General features: G+C 38.7%; 1 long non-coding RNA gene across 1 annotated transcript; it reads right to left on the bottom strand.

The window, feature by feature from the left end:
* Positions 1–8,583: 8,583 nt before the first annotated feature.
* LOC138143339 (uncharacterized) lies at positions 8,584–14,556 on the bottom strand. The gene is made up of 3 exons (XR_011163680.1): positions 14,405–14,556; positions 13,345–13,504; positions 8,584–10,497 (listed from the first exon to the last, which is right to left on the bottom strand). It is a non-coding gene; the product is annotated as an uncharacterized lncRNA (long non-coding RNA).
* Positions 14,557–14,995: the final 439 nt, after the last annotated feature.

Genomic DNA, 14,995 nt, shown 5'->3' with positions numbered 1-14,995 from the left:
CTCTCTCCCATTAAAATGCAAGGTCCTTGAGGGAAGGCAATATTTTCTCCATTCTTTGTACCCTTATATCACATAACATGAGTGGGTTCTTTCCTCAGCCTCTCTCTCTCTCTCTCTCTCTCTCTCTCTCTCTCTCTCTATCTCTCTCTCTCCTCCCCTCCCCCCCTCCCTCTCTCCCCCTCCCTCTCTTGCTCTCCCCTCTCCCTCCCTCTTTCCCTCTCTCTTTCTTTCTCTCTCTCCCTCCTTCTTTCCTTTTCAGTCTCAGTATCTGTATCCATCTCTCCTCCTCCTTCTACTCATCTCCGAATGGGTTTAATGATCATTTCTGTGCAGATGATTTACAGATCTATATGTCTAGCCCCACTCCCTTCAAGGAACTTTAGTCCTATATCACCAACTAGTCATTGGATGTTTCAAATTAAGTGTCCTGAGAATGTCTTAAATTCAACATTTCCAAAACAGAATTTCTTATATTTCTTCTCAAACCCACCCATTTTCTTGACTTTCCTATTTCTGTTGAAGGCACCACAATTTTTCTGGGCTATTAGAATTGTAACCTCAGCATTATCCTACACTCCTCACTCATCTTCAGCCCACATATCCAGTCCAAGTTTGTTTAGCCTTGCTCTTACTAACACAACATCTCTCACATCTGATCCCTTCTCTCTTTTCACATAGCCACTGTCTTGTTTCAGGCTCTCATCACCTCTTGCCTAGATTATTGCCTAATTTTCCTCCTGTCAGTGTTCCATACAGCTGTCAAAGTGGTTTTTCCTTATACACTAATCTGACAGCATCATTGTCCTATTCAATAAATATGAACTTTTCTATTTAGCTTTAAATTATTTCATAACCTAGCTCAATCTTTAAAATATATATATATATAGTTTTCAACATTTACTTTTATAAGATTTTTGAGTTTAAAAGTTTCTCCCACTTCTTACCCTCTCTCCTCCCCAAGACGCTGTGCAATCTGATATAGGCTATACATGCACATCCATATTGGACATATTTCCATATTAGTCATGTTGTAAAGAAAAATTAGAACCAAAGGGTAAAATTGTGAGAAAGAAAAAACAAACAAAAAAACCCAACTGGTGTGCTTCAATCTGCATTCAGACACCATAGTTTTTCTTCGGATGTGGACAGCCTTTTCCATCTTGAGTCTTTTGGAATTGTCTTAGATCATTGCACTGCTGTAGCTCATTCTATCTTTCCAGCCTTATTGTATTTTATTTCCCCTCCATTACTTTCTAGACAACTGGCCTTCTCTTTGGTCTTCACAGATGACTCTCCATGTCCTCTATTCATATAGTAGTCTAGGAGAGAGAACCTGCGACCTTGAGGCCACATGTGGCATTCTAGGTCCTCAGATTCAGCCTTTTGACTTGAGTCCAAATTTTACAGAACAAATACTTTTGTTAATGGCATTTGTTATGTGAAGTTTAAGTTCAGTTAAAGGGCTGCACTTGAGGATCTAGAGGGCCACATGTGGCCTTGAGGCTGCAGGTTCCCCACCCCTTCACTAGTCCTCTTTACCTCCACCTCATAGAAACCCCTCTCTTCCTTCAAGACAACTCAAGATTTTAAGATTTTCAGAGTCTCAAAACTGATATTATCCTCCCAAAACTACCTTGCATTTGACTACTGTGCATTTATTTGTATTTATTTATTTATGTATATAAATATTTATGTATATACTTGCTTCCCAATTACAACATAACCTCTTTAAGAGTGGAGATTGTTTAAATCTCTGTATTTGTGTCATTAGCATTCATCACAGGATCTGGTATATGGTTGGTGTTTAAACCATTCTTGTTTATTGATTGATTGCTTAATCTAACATACATGCAGTATGTCCTTCTCCCAGGTGTCATCACAAATGCTTAAATATGCATAAGTGTGTATGTGTGCATATGTATGTGCATATAGACATATATGTATGTGTGTATGTGTGTTTGCCCAAAAGGGCAGTGAGATGTGGGTGTGGGGGAAGAGGGAAGATTCATATGATAGATCTATCCCTTGTCTTGATTAAATCTTGAGAAATGTAAAGAATCCACTTCACTAATTCACTGGTTCAACACTGAGTCCCTCTTTCTTCTGGTCCTCCTTTGGTTTTGTTAATGTTGTCTTCTAGACATGGGATTTCTAATCTTTTATTGCAGTTTCTTAGCCTATTCCTGGACCCTGGTTACCTTGGCTTCTCATGTTTATGCCCCTGTTACAGATTTTCTTGAAGTCTTCCATCTATTATTTTGTCCCAACAGGAATTGTCTGCCTTACCCTTGCCTAAGCTTTCAGCTCTTGAGTCCACCTCAGTCTACCTGCCCATGCCTTGTTTCTATTTTGAGACAGTCTAACTTCTTCATATTCTCACTAGTTCTCCTGGACTACAGGTCTAGCAGCTTAACTGGGGCCTATTAATTATGATATTAAAATATTGGGAAGAAGATACATAATTTAGGCAGAATAAAAGTGGAAAACCATTTCATAGACTACAACTGTTTTGTATAACTAGTCATAGATGCTGATCTATTTATTTCATGCTTCCAAAAATTCATCTATCAAATTGAACATGTGCATCAGAGAGTACTTAGATGATTTTCTGATCTCTTCAGTGTAATGAAGGTCTAGTGCACATGTAAAGGACCTTAGATGGTGTCTCTTCATACAGAGAGACTGGTAGTCTGCTTCTGGGAGAAATTGTCATGACATATAAGGGAATTGCCTTGAATAGGTACTCTTTAAGTCTCCCATTTACCACATGGTTAGCAGACCAGAATCAGTTACAGAATGTCTCTGCATGCATGGTCTCTCCCAGACCCTTTCATTACATGTCATCAAGACTCTCCCAGGAACAAATTCCCAGTCTCTCCATGTGGAAATACACTATCCGAGGTACTCTGCACATGTGCCAGAAATTACCTCCCATTATACCACAAACCCAGAAGACCGTATGCAGTATATGCGGGGAATGCTCCAGTTTCTAGAAACATCATCTTTACACAAAACCTAGAAAATATGCCTGAGGACCCCCTGGGTCTTGCCATCCTACCACTGCAACACACTTATGGCTTCTAAGAATTTCCATCTGTCCTGCAATTGAAACCTCCATGTATTGTCTGCCTCAATTAGAATATATGCTCCTTGAGAACAGGGACTGTATCTTTTCTATTTATATCTCTAAAACTTAAGCATGGTACATGGTACATAGTAAGTGCTCAGTAAATATTGTTTCATAAATTTTAAGGAAATCAAATTTCTCTGATGTCTTATTTTTCCCTAGGGGTCTACCAATGGAATAGGGATTACTAATAGAGGTGTAGGGGGGAAGGGAAGGGAAGGTTTTTTTTTTTTTATATAGTGCCTATTATATGCCAGGGATGATATGAAGTACTTTATAAATATTAAGAGAACTCCAGGTGAGGGGCTTTCTTTAGCATTGCAGACACTGTTTTTTATAGCCTTAGGGAGTTGCCTTGGACAATAAGAGGTCAAGTGACTTAAATAGAGTGATACAACTAGAGTGTGTGAGAGAGTTGGGGCTTGAACCAAGGTTTTCCTCACTCTTGAGACTTGCTCTCTTTATTTTATTTAATTTTTTGGCTAGAGAGACTTATATTTGTTGTTTTTTAAAGTAGTATTTTATTTTTCCCAATTACATGTAAAGATAATTTTTTACATTAATTTTTCAGAAATTTTGAATTCCAAATTTTCTTCCTCCCTCTTTTTCCTCCTCTTTCTCTAAAATGGTAAGCAATTTTATATAAATTATATTTGTGCAATCATGCACATTTTTTCCATATTAGTCATGTCGTAAGAGAAGAAACAGACCAAAAGGAAAAAAAATGAAAGAATAAAGTGAAAATAGTGTAATTTTATCTGTATTTAGACTCCATCAGTTCTTTCTCTGGAGGTGGATAGCATTTTCCATCATGAGTCCTTTGGAATTGTCTTGGATCATTGTTTTGCTGAAGAGAGCTAATTTATTGACAATTGATCATCACACTGTGCACAGTTTTCTCCTGGTTCTGCTCACTTCTTTCAGCATCAGTTCATGCAAGTCTTTCTAGGTTTTTCTGAAATCTGCCTGTCCATTATTTCTTATAGTACAGTAGTATTCCATTACATTCATATAACACAACTTTTTCAGGCATCTCCCAATTGGTGGGCATCCTCTCAATTTCAATTCTTTGCCACCACAAAAAGAGCTGGCTTGCTCTCTTTAAACTGTACCAGGTTGTACATGGGCATAGATAAGAAGACAAGGTTCAGAGTGAATATAGCTTCAATTATTACCTTTCATGTTCACTATCACCCTCATTAAAAACCAAATAGAAGCTCAGCAAACTTATGGATTCATGTACAAGGAACCCTTTGTTCATTTTTCTCTAGGATCAGGGGCTTTTCAATTCAATTCAACAAACATTTATTAAACATAAAACTTGGGTTAAGCCCCGTGCTAGGCCTGAGAATAGAGACAAAAATAAAACTGTCCTTACCCTCATAGAGCTTACACTCTATTGGAGGTGAAACAACATCTATATAGATTAGGAAATGCAAAATCTGTGCAAAGTTAAGTACAAAGTAATTTGAAGATGAAGTCCCAATAAGGATGATGAGAAAAGGTATCATGTAGGAGATGATACAGGCTGGGTTTCTAAGGAGCAGAAGTGAGGAAAGAGAATATTCAAGGTATGGCGGGCATCCTGAAAGGACAGACATGAGAGAATGAACACTTAATGCATGGAAAAAAGCCAGAATGGCAGTTTGGCTGGAATAGAGTATGGGTGGTGGCATGGGAGGGAGGGAGTAAGGTAATAGAAAACAGAAAAGATAGACTGGAGTCAGATCATGAAGAATCCTTGGGGGAAAAAAATAATGTTTCATCCTTACCAATGTATAACTATATAATGTTACCCCAAGGTGTAAACATATAATGTACTATGTATGTATGTATGTATGTCTATATATGTGTATATATGTATGTGTGTGAACACACTCACACACATAGACATAAGCACATACACACACACCACAGAGGAAAACAAATTTGGCCAACTGTGCATTGGAGACCACATTTGCTATGTGTTTCCAGGAGCTTCCAGTGAAATTCTATTAATTTAGTCTTCTAGAAACATATACCTATATCACAAATAATAAATTCAGCAAATATTTATCAATTAATCTATGTAGAGCACTATATTAGGAACTGAGGAAGACGCATAATAACAAGCATATTGTAAAAATGAGCAACTATGAATGACTTTAGAACCCTCAGAAATACAATAATCAATCACAACAAGAGCAGGGATGGGGAACCTGTGGCCTCAAGGCCGCATGTGGACCTCTAGGTCCTCAAGTGTGGCCCTTTGACTGAATCCGAACTTAGTATGTATGAGGCAGGGTAATGTGGAAAAACAAATGCCAAATTTGAAGTCAGTAGGTATGAATTCAAAGCTCAATTCTCTTACCAATTTCCTATATGTCCTTGGACAAGTAATTTCACTGTTCTAAGATAGTGGTTCTCAAAATGTGGTCCATGAACCCCTGGGGAGCCTCTGGGACCATTTCAGTAGATACAAAAGGTCAAAGTTATTTTCATAATAATACTAAGACAATATTTACTTATTAAAATAGGTTCCCTTTTCCAGCTGCATATCTGTGTGAGACTGTATTTTCTTCATATATTTCCATTAAACAACACATAACAATAATTTGAATGCAAAAGCATATATGAGAATCAGTTGTTGTCTTTTGCCAGACATTAAAAAGGTTTTCAAAAATATGTAAAAACAATGCTACTGCTTTTGTTTTGGAAAATGTAGATTTTTTTCTTAAAATATGTCATTAATATTAATGTGGAACAAATACCTTACTATTTTAAACTAATTAATATTCTTAAAAGTGTATCAGCTTTAATCTGTAACAAATTATGTTGATAGATATATTGATATATAACTCATATATGTAAAAACTCTGAATCCCTTAGTAATTTTTAAGAATACAAAAAGATCTTGAAATTAAAAAGTTTGATTGGCTGCCCTAGGCTTTAGATTTTTCATCTCTAATAGATGTGACTCCTTAGACCCATTTCATCTCTAATCATATGATTTTGTAATCTTACAATTTTATAATTTGCCCCAGAAACTCAGACTAAACTAGAGATGTATCAAACTGGAGGAACAACTAAAAATTCTTTGAGGAAAACACTAGTGATCCAGAATATGTTGGAGTAGATGTTGTGTGGTATACAGCCTGATAGAAGTCGAGGAAGTAAGGGATTGAGACAATAGTCCCTCCTTGGGGATGAAGGGGGGCCCTTCCAAGAAGAAAACATATTCCCTTATCCTGGGTCTCTATGTCCTGGCTGTCAGGCAAAACCCCATTAATTCCATGCTAGTCATGGGACTGGGTATAGGCAGGGACTGTTTCATATGGAAGGCTGTGGGTGGCAAGGCTACTAGAAATAGGGCAAGTTGAGGTAGACATTGATCAGAGAGATCCAAAATGAAAAGCGAGATTGGGCTTAGGGCGTGGATGGAAGAAGATAGCAGGAAGGTGAAAGAGAGGCTAGTCAGAGTCCAGCAGGTGTTTGTTCATGACCCTTCTAGATATCTTCTTTTTGATCTGTGGAGGTAGGGGGCAGTGGGAAGGGAGAGCTGGTCAAGTTCTTAAAGGGGATCTTTTTTAACATCCCCAGGATATTGCAATTAAGTTTTTAAGAAAGCTTTAAAGAATCACAAAATAAAATAATAATAAGAGCTCACATTTATACAGAACTTTCAGGTTTATATCAAATCTATATTCTGCTTTTCCAATATTTTTTTGAGTTTCTCTTCACTAAATTCCCACATAATGAATTCTACACTAGGGAGAAGCCCTTATTTCTTGAGTGTACAATCTCATTAAGAGACAGCCTGGCATGGAAGATAGTGGGTAGGATTAGGAACTGAGAAGATCTGCTTCAAATTCCACCAGTGATGTTTACTAGCTATGTGACAGTTGGGTAAATCACTCAATGTCCCTAAGCTACATTCAAATTTCTAACACCTCCTGAGATTACCTTTCATCCATTCTGTAGATATCTTTTAGTGGAGCTTGGAAGGCTCATATTGGTGTGACTAGCCAGTTGGACACGCTGTATCTTGACTGATATAGGGATGTTATTTTGGTCCTTTTCAAAAGTGAAGGACAACAATCAAGCAAATGTCTTGTATGATGCAACCTCTGCACATGTCTCCCCCACTAGAACGTAAGCCCTTTGTGAGCAGGGATTGTTTTCATCTTTCTCACTGGCACACGGTACATACTTATTGACTGACTAACTGGTTATACACTGAAGAAAATATAGGTCCTTGAATTTTTGCTCTTCCCAATGAAGACATTCTCACCCCCACTAGAAAAAAAAATATTTTTCAGAATCTTTACACATTGAGCATGTCAAGGAAAATGACTTGCCACATGGAGAGCCATCTAAATCTGGTATAGGCATGTGGAGAGGTTGACTCTGGCATTTGAGTTATTTATTTATTTTTTTCTCATTTGTTTTTTCTTGAGGCAAGAAATACAAATTCTGAGAAAGAAGCAGATGGGAAAGTGGACAGTTGGAATAATTTTTTCCTAAGGCCTTTGTTTTTGAGAACATGGGCATTCTTCAGCAGGAGTGGCATCCATTGCCAAACCCAAATACAATGCCCCATTGGCATAGAAAAGGTAGAATTACTCTGAAGATAACAGGAGGAGCTATCAGCATATCGATTTTCCTTCTTTCCTTTTCCTTTTCTTTCCTTTTTTCTCAGTTTCACAATGAGAGTACAACCACTTGCCAGGACTGGTGGTCATTCAACCCAGGGTTTGTTTGGGGCTTTTCTTTTGAATTTTTAGGAAGAAAATCACCTTGCACTGAAAAAGACTCTATTAATAAGAAGGCTCTGGAGGGATTTCAAGCCGTTAATTCTAGACAGGTCACAATCGTATCTTCTAGGACATCCATAAAGGCCCAAGGAGCAATTGAAGTTATTGTGCTACAACCTTGAACAAGCCTCCAAGGTTGGGAGTTCACGGCTAGTGCATGGTGCTACTGAGCATAGGGTTGGAGTACAGCCTGTTCTTCTTCCCTAATTTGGGGTGCTCAGTTAATGAACCTTATTAGGCTGATTGCTGGACCTCTAAATAGTAACAGAAGAATCTGAGCTGTAGGCAGGACCATATACAGACTAGGAGACATGAGGGAACAAAGATTCAAGAAACTTATTTTTAACAGTGGACTTAATTTATTTGCCATACTTGTGGAGAAATGCCTCCACTGTGATTTGACTAACAATGAAATTTACCTTTCCTTCTCTTAGCTTCTACCTTGTGGGACATACCATATTGTGGCCCCATGTGACGAAGGCAGCAGAAAAAGTGATTTTTAAAAATTAGAATGTCTGGTCCATCTCTAACAGGAGTGGCTCTTTCTTTTTTCTGTAGCCAAGAAATCATTATGTGAGTGAACGCCCACATGTATCTAGTTTTTTCCATCTAATCAATGAGAAGAGGACAGTTTTTTTTTTGTTTTTAATTAAATTTTGTGTTTATTTTTATCATTCATTTCCACAAGATTTTGAGTTACACATTTTCTCCACATCTTTCCCCTACCCACCACCCCAAGACAGCAATCCCAATCTATACCCCCTCCCCCTGTCTGCTCTCTCCTATATCCTTCCCCATTCCCCCTCCAGCTTTCCAGAAGGGCAAGATGGATCGAAGAGGACAGTTTTTAAGAGATTTAACAAATGTTTATTAAGAACCTACTGTGTGTAAAGCTCTATCTTAATCATTGAGGACTACACAAAATGTTTATAAGATACAATCTTTACCTTAGTGGGGTTTATGGTTTAGTGGAGGGGAGGGAGGAGGTTGTGCTAAACTATATGCACAGTTGGCTAAATACACAATCATACATTATAAGTACATAACCACAAAATCACAGGATTTGAAAACTAAAAGGAACATCAGTGGCCATCTAATACAAATTATTCCTCCCCCAAATATTCACACGACAACACATAATTCAACTTTTGCTTAGAGTTCTCCAAAAGGAGAGGGGAGGGAAATCTGCTATAACTTAAAACAGCCCATTCCACTTACAGACAGCTTAGATTGTTAGGAAGTATTTTTCCTAACATCAAACCTAAATTTGACTCATTGAAACTTCCACTAGTTTCTCCTGGCTCTGACCACCAGAACCAAATGTGATAAATTCAATCCTGACTTTCCATGACAGCCTCTCATATGTGTAAAGATCAGTATCATTCCATGAGGTCCAAGGGAATGGAAGGAGTGGTCAATGCTAACTGTAGGGCTTAGGAAAGGCTGTCATTAAAGAAGTAACATTTGGTCTGGACTTTAAAGAATGGGTAGGGATAAGCAAGAATAGGCATGTAGAACATAAGAAACACTGTGAGTAACAGCATAAAGGTAAGGATGTACAATGTGTATATAAGGGATAATGACTCCATTTTGGCTGCAGCAGAGAGTTTGTGAAAGGAAGTAGTATGAGATAAACCTGGGAATATATGCCAGATGGTGTAGGGCCTCTAATGCCAGATTATAAGGAACTTTGAACTTTACTCAAAAGGTAATAAGGAACCAATCCTAGACTTTGAGCAGAGGGGTGGCATGATAGATTCAATGCATAAGAGACATTAGTCTCACACCAGAATGCAGGATGGATAGGGAATGGGAAAACTTATTAGAAGGTGATTGTAATAGTCCAAGGAGATGATAATAAAGTCCAAGGCTTTTCCAGAATGTTGGCAGTGGGAATAGAGAGGAGGTGACAGATTTAAAAGAATAGGTATCGAGGAAGTGGAGAATTATTTAAATGTTTGGACAATTATTTAAATATTTGGCACAGTGGATAGACTGCTGGGCCTGGCGAGACAGGAAGACTCACCTTCCTGAGTTAAAATGTGGCCTCAGACACTTCCTAGCTGTGTGACCCTGGGTAAGTCACATAACCCTGTTTGCTTCAGTTTCCTCCTCTGTAAAATTAGCTGGAGAAGAAAATGGCAAATCACTCCAGTATCTTTCCCAAGAAAACCTCAAATGGTCACAAAGAATTGGACACAGCTGAAATGAATGCACACAATTATTTAAATGTGGGAGAGTGGAACAGAGGTTAGGAGGTAGGGTCATATGGTTATGTGAAAGTTTTGGATATCTGAGCATGTTTATGGGCAGTTGAGATAAAGCCAAGAGAGAGAAGACTGAAGGTACATTAGGAAGAAGGGAGAATGACTGGGGCAGAGTCTTGGAGAAGGTCAGAGGAAAAGGCCAAGGAGGCAGCTAGACAGTGGTCACCAGAGTGCTGGACTTGTACTCCATAAAACTTGAGTTCACATTCTGTTTCAAATACTGAAGTCGAGTCTGGTTAACTTCTCTGTCTCAGTCTCCTCATCTGTGAAATGGGAACATTGGTCTTCAAGTTTCCTTCCAGGTCTATGCCTATGTGAATGGGAATCAAAGATATATTGGAAAAATTTCTTTCTAGCTTAAGTTTTTTTTTTCCCAAACAAATTCATCTCGAGGGGTAATCTCCATAGGCAAATTATAACTTCCTTCAGAGTCTACATTTCTTTTAGCCTTCAATACTCTGCTGTACTACACAGAATAATGTCAGAATCATGGAATTCAGGAACTGAAAGGAGTCCTCTGACTTTACAAGTGTGGAGCCCGACCCATAGAGGTTAAGTGACTTATCCAAGATAACACAAGAAATTTATGAGTGGTGGGACCATAAGTCGATTGATTGTTATAGTATGCCCTACTCTATTACATTCAGGTTATTTAGAACACTAAGTAAAATTAAAGAAAAAAAACCCGACTTCATTATGCCCCCAAAACTTTTCTTTCAAGAAAACCTTCCATAAGTGATTCTCTCTCTCTCTCTCTGGCCTGTCTCTCTCCCCCTCCCCCACATATTTTGCCCCATCACTGGCCCCATTTCCCCCTACCTTTGTCCCTCTCAGTTCTTTTTCTGTCTCTTTTCCCTGTAGATTCCTCTAGATTCCACTTTATTGTTTTCCTTTTCTTTTTCCTGTCCACATTTCAGTACTGTGAGAGCACACAGACATCTGCATTTCAAAGAGACCTTTGTCCACTTTCCAAGACAAGCACCACAAAAAAGAAGAGAGAGAGAGAGACAGAGAGAGAGAGAGACAGAGAGAGAGAGAGAGAGAGAGAGAGAGAGAGAGAGAGAGAGAGAGAGAGAGAGAAGACAGAAAGAAAAAAGCAGAGTGGGGGGGGATTAATTCACGTCTCATTGTAGGTACTGTACTAATTACAGAGTAGGTCCTCATTTCTTTTCTCCCCTTTTCTCCCTCCTCTGACGCACATGCTCTATAATAAGCTTCTGTTACTTGGAGCTTATGAGACTCAATAGTAAGTTGAAACCGCTACTATATTTACACACTTTCCACATTTAGACAAAGGCTATTTTTAACTGGCTTGCTATTTGTGGGGGCTGCCAACGTCACTTCATGCTCACATGCAGAAGAAGCATCATATACTTGTTATTTTTTTTTGTTTACTTGTGCTTGGACCAGGTCTAGCTTTTTCTCCTTTTCCCCCCTCCAGCAGGATGAAAGAATGAGAGAGGTTCTGTGGGTCAGTTGTGAAAGTCCTTTTGTGAGTCCAGACCCACAGATCAGTGAAGAAAAAGGCACTTGACAGTCTGCTCGAAATGCCAGTTCTTAGTGGCTGACTGCTAGGATGCTGGGCATCCAATCGGAGGTGTGTTTGCCTGTCACCGTGAAGACCTGCATTTGCTCATTGCAAAGCTTTTGGGACGGAAACACTTGCCATCACTACTTCACTGAGAGTCTGTCATTCCCTCTTGTACAAGCACAGCATGGAAACACGTTCTCTGACAAGAGTAATACTGACAGCCCTCCCTTTTTAAAAATACTTTATCTTTCTTCCCAAGGTGTCTGTAGTAGTTTTGTTGGTTCTGTTCTTAAAAGAAAATGATTTATAATTATGTGAGTTGATGTGTTTATTATACTCTCACATTTGGGACTGGTTACATTCTAGGATAGTCCATCTCTCTCTCTCTCTCTCCCTCTCTCTCTCTGTCTCTCTCTCCCCACATATTATATAAACATACACATACATATGTGTTTATATATACATATGTATGTATGCACATATATGTGGGTACACAGAGAGAGAGACAGAGACAGAGAGAGAAAGAGAGAGACAGAGACAGAGAGAGAGAGACAGAGAGACAGAGAGACAGAGAGACAGAGAGACAGAGAGAGAGAGAGAGAGAGAGACAGAGAATAGTTAAATATGGTTAAGTTTTCCCTGGGTCAAAGAGAGGTGAATGTTTTTAAACTGAAAATTGGTCAGCCAACAGGATAGACAAACAGATCAATCTGGCTTGTAAGCTTTCCCTAAATTTCAAGCACAGCATAGTGGATTGCGTGTTGGATTTGGAGACAATGTCAGTAAACCTCTATGGACTTCAGTTTCCTCATCTGCAAAGTGAATGCTTGTAATATATGCCTTACTGAGAGTAACTAAGAAACTCAAATGAAATAATGTGTCTAAAACATTTTGTAAACTCTAAAGCTTTCTATATAACTGCCAGCTTTAATTATTAAATCTTATATCATTGCTCCCCTAAGTGAAGTTTGCTGCTATTCTAGTCAAATTGGCTTCCTGACTGTTTCCTAATCCTATCTTTCCATCCTCTGCCTCTGTACACAAGCCATCCTCAATATCTGGAAAACTCCTTCATTTCCTCATACCCACTTTCATATTTCTTGTCTTGCTTCAAGCTTAGTTAAGGTGCCTATTCCTCTGTGAAGTCTACCCTAACCTCCCCATTTATTAGTGGCCCTTTCCTCAGATTATTATATTTTGTTATCTGTGTGTGTTATATCTTTCAGTGGAAAAAAAAAACAATCAATTTTTGTTTTTTGTTTTATTTTTTTTATCATCACTGCCATGTATGGCACCTAGTACTTGAACTGAGCCAAACTTTCTGTTCAAAGATCCCTTTGGGAGAGGCAAAAACTACACAAGTAATCTTGTTTGATGCTCACAGAACTTAGAGCTGGAAGAAGCCTCAGGGAGACTGTCTAGTGCCACCCCCTTCATTTTGCAAACAGGAAAACTATGACCCAAAGAGAGGAATTATCTTTTTGTCACCAAACAGGCAAGCAAACAACTCTACCTACATATACCTATAACCTCACCTGAATTCGTGGTGGTCCTTTTAATAAGCCTCTAGCAAAGTCACATTGAGTAAAATAAATCAGTCATCATCTGTCTGATATGACATCTTACCCAAACCAAGCCATAGACATTCTCATATTATCAACGGGCAGCTAGGTAGCACAGTGGACAGAGTTCCAGGCCTGGAGTCAGGAAAACCTGAATTGAGATCTGATCTCAGACACTATTCAATTAACTCTGTTTGCCTTAATTTCTTCATCTGTAACATGAGCTGGAGAGAGAAATGGCAAACCCCTTCAGTATCTTTGCCAGAAAAAAAAAACACAACAATAACAAAACCCTTAAAGAGGTCACAAAGAGTTAGACACACCTAGACAAATATTATTGACATTAAAACCAAGGGTGACTTAATATACAACTCTTACTGTGTGCCAAGCATTATATTAAGTGCTGGGATCACAAATAAGATGAATGAAACAGTCCCCATTTGCAAGGAGCGTGTATCTTTACAATACAGACAACACTGGGGAGACCTTTGCAAGCAAGCAAAAAAAATCGTTCCCCCCCAGAACTGTGGTTTTGAAATACCCATTAACTGCAGCCAGTGGGGAAAGAAGCACAAATGGAGTGAAAAGATGAGGAGTTTAAAAGGGGATAGTCTTTGCTGTTGAGGAGTACTGATAATTGACTTTGCAGTGATCTCAAAGGGAATGCACAGCTTTGCTGGAGAGTGTGGACAGTTTCTCCAACACTCAGGCTGACTTAGAAAGCGCTTCCTTCCTCTGAGTCAGAGAAAAAAGGGCATCAAACTGCTTACTCAGGTTTTCATTGTCTCAAAAGGAATTTGAGAGATTTTTGTCTCCCATAAAGACATTCTACCATCACCTACTTATTCCTTTGGTTAAGACATTAAAACATTAATCCTATGGAGATATAAATGCCTCCCAAATAATACAATAAGCTATTGTTGGTAATTAACACATTAATATCATTGAGTTTATCACTTCCTTTCTGGGAGGGACAGCTAACAGAGATGTGGGAAATTTTCATGGACTTGAGAGGCAAGAAAGAGAGCTGACCTATAGATGTGGGAACAGGATAGTGAAAGGAACTAAAAACATGAAGTTGGAGGGTACAAACACACTTTATCTACTTTTCCCTGATCACTTACCCTTTATAGAAATGTCTTCATTAGGGGTGGCTAGGTGGTGCAGTCAATACAGCACCAGCCCTGGGGTCAGGAGGAACTGAGTTCAAATCCAGTCTTAGACACTTGACACACTTACTAGCTGTGTGACCTTGGGCAAGTCGCTTAACCCCAATTGCCCTGCAAAAAAGCAACCAAAAAAAAAAAGGAAGAAATGTCTTCATTAAACTACAGATTTAGAGCCAGATGGGACCTCAGAGACCATATAATCTCTCACCCTCATTTTACAGATGAGGAAACTGAGGCTTAGAGAGGTCAATTGGTTTCTCTGAGGTTACACAGATAGTAAGAGGCATAACCAAAGATTTCAGCCCTTTTCCTAATAAATGCTCACATTTACAAATGGGATTTTCCTTGCCACAGCCTTGGAAAGAGGTATTATTATTTACATTTTACATTTGAGGAAACAGAATGTTACAAGAGTCAAAGTGATTTGCTCATAGTCACATGACTAGAAAGTAGAAGTAGTATGTAGAATGGTTAGAACTTGGAGTCAGAAAACATGAGTTTAAATCCCAATCAAGATAGTAGCTATGTGGCCTTGGGCTAGTCAAC

The sequence above is a fragment of the Petaurus breviceps genome, unplaced genomic scaffold, assembly GCF_028583685.1.
Source record: "Petaurus breviceps papuanus isolate PSGF00001 unplaced genomic scaffold, PetGlider_PUasm1.0 138, whole genome shotgun sequence".
Classification (NCBI taxonomy): domain Eukaryota; kingdom Metazoa; phylum Chordata; class Mammalia; order Diprotodontia; family Petauridae; genus Petaurus; species Petaurus breviceps.
This window is presented reverse-complemented; position numbering and strand designations above follow the sequence as displayed.